Source organism: Saimiri boliviensis, chromosome 3 (genome assembly GCF_048565385.1).
Source record: "Saimiri boliviensis isolate mSaiBol1 chromosome 3, mSaiBol1.pri, whole genome shotgun sequence".
NCBI classification, from domain to species: domain Eukaryota; kingdom Metazoa; phylum Chordata; class Mammalia; order Primates; family Cebidae; genus Saimiri; species Saimiri boliviensis.
In genome coordinates, this window is record NC_133451.1 from 173734005 (window position 1) to 173742539 (window position 8535).

General features: G+C 41.8%; 1 pseudogene; it reads right to left on the reverse strand.

The window, feature by feature from the left end:
* Positions 1-728: 728 nt before the first annotated feature.
* Positions 729-1132, reverse strand: LOC104652999 (large ribosomal subunit protein eL27-like; annotated as a pseudogene).
* Between the last annotated feature and the right edge of the window lie 7403 nt (positions 1133-8535).

The window sequence follows — 8535 nt, forward strand, 5'->3', positions numbered from 1 at the left end:
ATAAAATATGATATTAAAACTCACTTCATCTGTTTCTTTTTATTATTTTTGATGTGGTTACTAGAACATTTAAAATTACATGTATGATTTGCATTATATTTCTGTAGAGCAACTGCAGGACTAAACAATTAGTCATTATTAATCTGATTTTTGCTTTCAAAATCACTGACTGGACTAATTTTTATGCTCCTAAATTCTCCTCAGACATTATGAGGATGGCTAGACTCACCCTGTTTTGCCTCAGGCCCCTATGGCCCTACGGGTGAGCATTCAATTTCTGAGCTTGGATCATTTCAGTCAGTCCTGGGTACCCTGAAGGCAGTTAGGGATCTAGAACTTCTCATCCTCCATTCAGAGGAACTCAGAGGGCATTCCATTCATAGCCCAGCAAAGCTCTTGTCTCTGAGAGTGGCCTCATGCCCTACAGATATCCCTAGAATCCAGAGAAACCCACAGTTCTTCCTGTACTTGAAGACATAGACAGTCCTCATACCAATAGAATTCTCTCAGGGACCAAGAAAACACTGTGATTGCTTCAGGGAGAAACAGGGAGGATGCTGGGGTGGGGCGCAGGGGCTGGGGGGAAGGGACAACAGGACAGCAATACAGGATGATGGCACCTACGAATCAAGCTCTCCATGTCGTGTACGTGTAACTGTCACACACACTCCTTAGCTGGCAGTCAGATTATGGTTACTTTTTTTTTCCTAATGACCAAAGCAAAGCATCTAGAAGTGCAGCTTCTGGAAGAACCATTTGCTCTTGCCTGTCTCGAATCACTCTTCACACTTGACCTCGGCCTCTCATCGGGCCTTGCGTTTCAGAGCAGGGTCTCTGAAGACGTCTTTATTGACGACAGTGTTGTCCAAGGGGATTCCACAGAGCACCTTGTGGGCATTAGGCAATTGTAGTTATAAACTTTCACAAAAGACTTGGTCTTTGACCTCTTCGCAATCTTCTTCTTGCCCATGGCAGCTGTTACTTTGCAGGGATAGTGGTCAATTCCAGCCACCAGAGCATGGCTGTAGGGGTGATCTGAGGTGCCGTCATCCATGTTCTTCACAATAATGGCTTTGCATCCAGAGTAGTGTCCGGACAAAACAAGCACCACTTTCCCAGGCTTCATGAAATTGCCCACTTCGGCAGCAACCACTCAGGCCTACCGCAAAAAGGAGAGAAGGACACTTCCTGTGGTTACCTTTTTGAAGCATGCAGATATGCCAAAAGTACTAAAACTGTCAAGGTCTCATAGATCAAACCTAAGTTGAAAGTGGAGTAAGAAAAGAATATCTCGGCACTGGTTTCAAGGCAATCTCACAGTCCCTGAGTGCCAGCTTCTTAGCCCACAGCTGGGACGAGAGACACCACTCAGGGAAGCGAGTAGGAGATTGTCTGTGCAACAGCCAGGCTGCAGGGATCAATTATGCTTTTAATTGATAAAGGTGGTTACCTAATTCTTTGCCTCTATATTGAAAACAAAGATGAAAAGAAAGATTTTCTTTTTAGAACAACAGAGAAACACAAGGAATTGGCTCTATTCCATGAATCTTCTGAAATGGGAGAACATCCTCTTTTTCTTTGCTTCTGAGTGTCATCAGCGTTATCAGCACCCTAACAGAACACCATTTACTGTGTGCCTTTCTGTCTTCAGAATTTGTTGAGTTTTCCCACGAGACTCCTAAATACTTTATTCCTCAGTGCTTGTGCAGGGCATGGCTATACTTTGTGGAAGAGTCCCCTCTATCCTGGTATGCTTTTCTCTGCAGATGTTTTCTTAAGTACCATGGGTCATGGAGGAGCTCAGGCCATCCCGGCCATCAGCATTTTCTGATGCTCGTTTGGGGGGTAAGGAAACAAATGTATTTGCTCCTAATTCTCTTCTATGTCTTTCTGGCCTTTGATGTGTACAAGGAGTGCAGAACCTTTCTGTGCCCTTTCATAGCCCCTCTGAGATGCAACGCCAACTGTTGACCATAAAGCAAACAAGGACAGTAAACCAGTCTCCAGTCTAGCTGAGAGTCCCAGGAGACAGGAACTCTGATACCTGCTCCTCTCATCTCCTCTACCTTGATGAAGCATAAGGAAGAGAAGCTATCTTCTAGAACACCAAGCAAAAACCCTTTCAATTCTATCTCTTTGGAGCAGAGCAACTTTTCTTACTCTTTCTACTTTTTTTTTTGGTCAACTTTATAGTGGTTTTCTCTAATTTCTACCTAATTTTTGTACATATTATCAGAAGTTTAATATACACAGATTTGCCTTAACAGTGCTGGAAATACAGTTTTTCTACCTGCAACATCGGTGATTTTCAACAAGAGATGTTTACAAGTAGACATGATATAACAAATAGTTTGAGGTTGAAAAAAGTGATAAAGTAACCTAAAATGCTCATTATAGCAGCATTTGTATGTGCGTGCATGTGTGTTCTAGGTGATGACAGACAACCAGATCAAATGCTAGAAATAGAAAAGGCAACTTCCTAGAAGCAGGCTTGGGGTGTAGTATGATTTTCTAAGACCAAATCAGACCTTCGGATTCATTGACATAAAATCAGTTTACATAATTATCCGCAACTGAATGTTAAAATATACTTTGGCACGTTTCCTGATCATTACAGAGAAACTTACTACCATACTGATTTTAATTCAGTATGTATTTTCAATCCAAGTTGTAGGGGTTTCACAAGGATACCCTACTTAAGATTCAAGTTCTCTGTACATAGAATCACAGTCCTAGGGTTGAAAATTAAAGTCACTTAGTTCCACAATCAGCTGCTTGAGTTCCATTGCAATATTCTTTCAATGTGGTTGTGATGTCAAGGCTTGAATGTCTCAAGTGACAGATAAGTCAGTATCTCTCAAGACATCTGTTCTGCTCCTGAAAAGTGCTATTAGAATGGATTCCCCTATTACACAGCCATCAAAAACAATGAGTTCGTGTCCTTTGCAGGGACATGGATGAACCTGGAAACCATCATTCTCAGCAAACTGACACGAGAGCACTGCATGTTCTCACTCATAGGTGGGTGTTGAACAATGAGAACATATGGACACAGGGAGGGGAGCACTACACACTGGGGTCTGCTGGAGGGAAACGGTGGTTGGAGGAGTGGGGAGGTGGGGAGAGATAGCATGGGGAGAAATGACAGATACAGGTGAGGGGACGGAAGGCAGCAAACCACACTGCCGTGTGTGTACCTATGCAACAATCTTGCATGTTCTTCACATGTACCCCAAAACCTAAAATGCAATAAAAAAAAAATTTTTTTAAATTTAAAAAAAAGAACGGATTCCCCTTGACCCCCTCTCTGTTATAAATCTGTGTGTGTGTGTGTGTGTGTGTGTGTGTGTGTGTGTGTGTGGTTTCCATTCTTTTTCTTTGATTTCTGCCTATGCTGTTCCTGGGGAAATCTTCCTCTTGACAACCCTCAAAATATTTAAGGGCAACCAGCATGACCTCCCAGGTGTTTCCACATGCATCCTGTTCCTTCAACGGCTCCCAATGTGACGTAGTTTGGGTCGCCTTACTAACCCATTCTGAATGTATCTCTCCTTTGTACACTCAAAATATATATATATTCCTTTATAAATATCCCAAAGACAATGCTTTGGGTGCGGTCCCTTTTCTTCAGTACACTGGCACTTTGACTGCTTTCTTCACTTGTGACAGATAATTGCTTTTCTTGACATGAGTCTGCAACATTCACTCCAATTCTCCCTGAAGGCTTACATTAGCCACTATGCAAACTTCCAGGCTCACTTTCAGGGAACCGTCTAATGATGGATCTGAGTAAGGCCATGGGGGAAATTGCTCCTACAGCAAGTGCAATGGTTCCCAACCTGTGACTGACATACCATAGGCAGCCAATGGCCAGGGGACTTCCCATTAAAAAGACTACCAGCTGTGACGGCCCTTCACTGCTGAAACCTTGGGATACTTGACATCAAAAAACAACACCAGCCTTCTCATTAGGTAAGTGTTATTTAGTCCCCGCTGGAAAGTACACTACAGGTATATGTTCTGTGACAAGTATAATGTGTTTATGAGCATGTGCATAATGAATTATTGGAAATAGCTGTGTTTTCAATACCCCCTTAATATATAAAGTTTGACTCCTGTCAGCCTGGGGTCTGTCAAAAATATTTAGAGGTTTGCTTACATGGTGGTCTTCCAAAACCTTCGATGGTGATCTAGTGGCCTCGCCATAGAACTGCTGAGGACCCAGGATTATGGGAGGTCCCCAGAGGGTGATACAAGGCTGGGGAATATTTAAGCTGTCACTTCATTCATTTTTGGAGAGGCAGGTGTGAGACTTGTCCACATTTCTTATAACCAAGGAGCCAAAACTATTACATAGGAATAATAAGAAACCACTATAGAACACAGAATTCCAATCTTCAATCCTAAGGCTAAGGAAATGTTACTTAGCACTTACTTTATCAAGGGCTCCTCTGTTTAAGCCATTTGCTTGTTAGTATCCTAGGTTTCCTTGAGGATGTATCCCTTATACTAGCTTTACCACATTGAACCTGGTAGTGTAACTGGTCTTATATGTGCAATGGGTGTAATTTCTATGTCTGCCCCACACAAAGCTCTCCCTTAACCTGACCAGAAAGTTATGCCCATAAGCTTCTCTAGACCTGACCCCTTAACACCTTCAGGGAAGTGCCCGATCATAAAATGTTTGTCAGAATCCAGCTCTACACACATGTGGATGACACCCTCTTGGATGAGAAAGGCTATGATGTGCCACTTAAGGTAATAAACTTATTAGTGATACTATACATCATCCTCAAAGATACAAAATTACCTACCAAGTTTGCCTTGGTACTCTTTAGTGAAGAAAATAAAATTGAGTAAATGTAGGTATATATCCCACGTTGAAAAAATTCAGTTATTCCACACTTCATGCTCAGACCACTGCAATACCTTTCCTCCATCTCCTTGCCTTGCCTCTGACCTCCTCCACTCCCGCCCATCCTCCGCCATGTTGCCCATTAGCACTGCTACTATTCCTCCTCATTTCGGTAAGGAAGTCTCTCCAGACCCTCCAGAGACCAATCCCAACCTCCCTCAGCTTTCCTAAATGAACTTTCCCTTCCACCAAACTTGTCTTTCGTAGGTTTTCAAATACATCACCATATTTCTGTCTTCACACATACTCGCATAAGTAAAAGCGATCTCCAGCTTCCCTGGCCCAGGTTCTATCTTTGCGTCAAAGTCCAGCTGCTTTCCCAGATCGCATAGCTTCCAGTGCTCACTTTTTTTTTTTTTTTTTTTTTTTTTTTTTTTTTTTTTTTTTTTTTTTTTTGAGATAGAGCCTTGCTCTGTTACCCAGGCTAGAGTGCAAAGGTGCGATCTCAGCTCACTGCAACCTCTGCTTCCTGGGTTCAAGTGATTCTTCTGCCTCAGCTTCCTGTGTAACTGGGACTACAGGTGCATGTAACCATGCCCAGCTAATTTTTTGTATTTTTAGTAGAGACAGGGTTTCACCGTGTTGGCCAGGCTGGTCCCGAACTCCTGATCTCTGGTGATCCACCTGCCTCGGCCTCCCAAAGTGTTGGGATTACTTAAGCGCAGTGTGAGCCACGGTGCCTGAAAGCTCACCTCTTACTTAGAAGGGGAATGCTCATCATATTTAGTGTTTCTGGTAGTTGTGTAGCACTTGGTGTACGTAGTCATGCACCGTATGTTTTAGTCAACAACAGACAGCATATATGACAGTGGTCTCATAAGATTATCACACCATATTCTTATTGTACCTTTTCTATGTTTAGATATGTTCAGATAGACTAATACTATGTGTTGCAGTTGTCAGGAGGATTCAGCACAGTAACACGCTGTCAGGTTTGTGGCCTAGGAGCAATAGGCTATACCACATAGCCCTGGTGTGTGGTAGACTTTACCATCTAGGTTTGTGTAAGCACGTTCTGTGATGTTCGCACAATAACACAATCACTTAATGACACATTTCTCACAACATCTCTGTCATTAAGTGATGCGTGATTGTACTGTCTTACGTCCACGGGTTTCCCATGTCTCTGCACCTCTTGCCAGCAGAGATACTGACTGCATCTATTCTAGACTATGTTTATGAGGATATTTACATAGGGGATAGCCTTAAAATATGAAAACTACGTCTGTCTCTGAAGAAAAGCACAGGCATGCCTGCCGCCCATTAAGACATGGGTTCCTTAGGCTCCAGGTTTCTCTCCTATGATGCAACCTACTTCACGTGTTGGTGTCAAATGACCATCTGAGTCACCTGGTGGGAATTGGGCACTGGGGAATTGGCACAAGAAAAAGTTGGTACTGTGACTATTGCTATGGCTATAATAAAAGCCTTTATGTGTGACCCAGGGGTCCTGTGTCTTCTGCCAGCATCCATGGCACTGTAGAGTAAAATCTCCGACCTTTCACAGTTCCTGACATTATCTTTCCGTAGTTCAGCTTCACTAAATGAGAAAGTCAGAGATTAGACACAGAAACCTATATTGTATTTCTTAACCTCTATGATATTTTCCTTATGTATTTGAAGTACACAATAAGTTTTATTGATGATTATCCAAATGATACAGATAATAAGACAAAAATCATCATAGTAACAACCTCTCGAGTTTGACTCAGTTTCAATCTGTACTCATCCTTTCTCCTCTGCACAGCCCTGGCTTTTAAGCAATTGAGTCTTTAAAAAAAAATACACATGTGCAAGAGAGAGTAGGAAAGGAGTGAATGTGAGGGACACAGGGAATAAAATCCAGGAAATGGGTCTGAGAGCCGAACTGTGACCGAATGCCTAACTGCCTCTAAATACTAATTCTGCATTTTTCCTTTGTAAAATAACACTGATTTTTTTTTTTAGCTGAGTGCATTATGGTTAGCAAAAATAATACAGTTGGCCCTTGAACAACCCAAGTTTGTACTACCTGGGTCCACTTATATGTGGATTTTCTTCTGTCTCTGCCACCCCTGAAACAGTAAGATCAACCCCTGGCATCCTTCTCTTGCTCCTCCTCCCCCTCAGCTCACTCAACATGATGATAACAAGGGTGAAAACCTCTCTGATAATCCACTTCCATTCAATGAATAGTAAATACATTTCCTTATGATTTTCTTTATTTTTTGTGTGTGAGATGGAGTCTCACTCTGTCACCCAGGCTGGAGTGCAGTGGCGCAATCTCGGTTCACTGCAACTTCCACCTCCTGGGTTCCAGCCTCCTGAGTAGCTGGGCCACAGGTGCTTGCCACCACACCTGGCTGATTTTTGTATTTTTTAGTAGAGATGAGGTTTCACCATGTCTGCCAGTCAGGTCTCTAACTCCTGACTTCAAGTAATCCACCCACCTTGGCCTTCCAAAGTGCTGGGATTATAGGCGTGAACACCACCCCCAACCTCCTTATGATTTTCTTAATAACATTTTCTTTTTCTAGCTTACTTTACTGTAAGAATACAGTGCATAATACATATAGCATATGAAGTATGTGTTAATTGAACATTTATGTTATCAGTAAGCCTTCCAGTCAACAAGTGGGTTTTGGGAGACTCAAGTTATATGCTGATTTTTGACTGTATGGGGTTTAATGCCCCTAATGCTTACGTTGTTTAAGGGTCAAATGTATATTCTTCAGCCTGCCTTGTAGTTTATATTACTGGGTTCTAGCTAATAAGATATAAGTGGAAGTGGAAGTGAGAGCATTTCCTTCTTCTTGCCCCCTTTTTCCTTTTTATTGCCTGGGATACAGATTTAATTGTTGGCACTCTAGCAACCATATTGGACCATGAGGCAAATTTGAAAATAGAATCCTGGCATAGTGGAGTAGCAAGATAGGAGAGCATGAGCCCCTGATACCACGAAGCCATAATGACAGGCTTTAACAGACTGTCTCCTAACCTCTTTTACATGAGAAAAAATACACTTCAATTGTTTTTTAACCCTTGTTATTATGAATTGTCTGTATATGGTGAACTTGACTCTTAACTAATACACAGACCCAATATTCATTGAGAATAGAGTATATCATCAAATGCATTTCCTTAGAGAGATGTCATCTTATGTCTTGATACTTAAAAACATTAAAAAGTGAGAACTACTATCAGTCCACATGTGTGACCATAGAGTCCAAGAGAAAACCCATTTTAAATCATTGGATTAAATTCTATGTTATGAGTGATTCAAATTTACCTGTGCATAATGTTTTTTAAGAATATTTGTATCAACACAATGAAGAATGGCTTTTCCAGATATTTTTCAACCTTTTGAATGCAAAGTCGTCTTATGTCAAAAAATGTTTTACAGGTATTTGGAAAATGCTTTAGAGCATTGAGTTCTACCATGTTTCAGTCCATTTGTGCAGCTGTAACAAAATACTTACTACTGAGTAATTTACGTTATAGAAATTTATTTCTCATAGTCCAAGACCAAGGTGCCCACAAATTCAGCGTCTGGTGAGGGCTGCTCTCTGCTTCCAGAACGGTGCCTTGTTGCTGCATCCTCCAGAGAGGAGGAGTGCTGTGTCGTCATGTGGTGGAAGAAA